This window comes from Arachis hypogaea, chromosome 10 (assembly GCF_003086295.3).
Source record: "Arachis hypogaea cultivar Tifrunner chromosome 10, arahy.Tifrunner.gnm2.J5K5, whole genome shotgun sequence".
Taxonomy (NCBI): Eukaryota; Viridiplantae; Streptophyta; class Magnoliopsida; order Fabales; family Fabaceae; genus Arachis; species Arachis hypogaea.
In genome coordinates, this window is record NC_092045.1 from 72,195,341 (window position 1) to 72,196,381 (window position 1,041).

A 1,041-nucleotide genomic window follows, 5' to 3' on the forward strand; every position below is an offset into this window, starting at 1 on the left:
TTCTTGTTGAGGTTGATCCTGAACCTGAAAGGACCTTGAAGAGAAAGCTAAGAGAAGCCAAAGCACAACTCTCTTTAGAGCACCTGACCGAATTCTTCAAGGAAGAAGAACACATGGCAGCCGAAAACAACAACAATGCCAACAATGCAAGGAAGGTGCTGGGTGACTTTACTGCACCTACTCCCGACTTCTATGGGAGAAGCATCTCTATCCCTGCCATTGGAGCAAACAACTTTGAGCTTAAGCCTCAATTAGTTTCTCTAATGCAACAGAATTGCAAGTTCCATGGACTTCCAATGGAAGATCCTCATCAGTTTTTAGCTGAGTTCTTGCAAATCTGTGACACAGTCAAGACTAATGGGGTTGACCCTGAGGTCTACAGACTGATGCTATTCCCTTTTGCTGTAAGAGACAGAGCTAGGACATGGTTGGACTCTCAACCTAAAGAAAGCCTGGACTCTTGGGAAAAGCTAGTCAATGCCTTCTTGGCAAAGTTCTTTCCACCTCAAAAATTGTGTAAGCTTAGAGTGGAAGTCCAAACCTTCAGACAGAAGGAAGGAGAATCCCTCTATGAAGCTTGGGAAAGATACAAACAATTGATCAGAAAGTGTCCCACTGATATGCTTTCTGAATGGAGCATCATAGGTATTTTATATGATGGTCTGTCTGAACTGTCCAAGATGTCTTTGGATAGCTCTTCTGGAGGATCTCTTCATCTGAAGAAGACGCCTACTGAAGCTCAAGAACTGATTGAAATGGTTGCAAATAACCAATTCATGTACACTTCTGAAAGAAATCCTGTGAACAATGGGACTAGTCAGAAGAAAGGAGTTCTTGAGATTGACACTCTGAATGCCATTTTGGCTCAGAATAAAATATTGACTCAACAAGTCAATATGATTTCTCAAAGTCTGTCTGGGATGCAAAATGCACCAAGCAGTACTAAGGAAGCTTCATCTGAGGAAGAAGCTTATGATCCTGAGAACCCTTCAATAGAAGAGGTGAATTACATGGGAGAACCCTATGGAAACACCTACAATC

At 42.2% G+C, this 1,041-nt stretch overlaps 1 non-coding gene across 1 annotated transcript; it reads right to left on the bottom strand.

Annotated features, from left to right (window-relative positions):
• Positions 1-518: 518 nt before the first annotated feature.
• Positions 519-626, bottom strand: LOC112718996 (small nucleolar RNA R71). The gene has a single exon (XR_003161321.1). It is a non-coding gene; the product is annotated as a small nucleolar RNA R71 (small nucleolar RNA).
• Between the last annotated feature and the right edge of the window lie 415 nt (positions 627-1,041).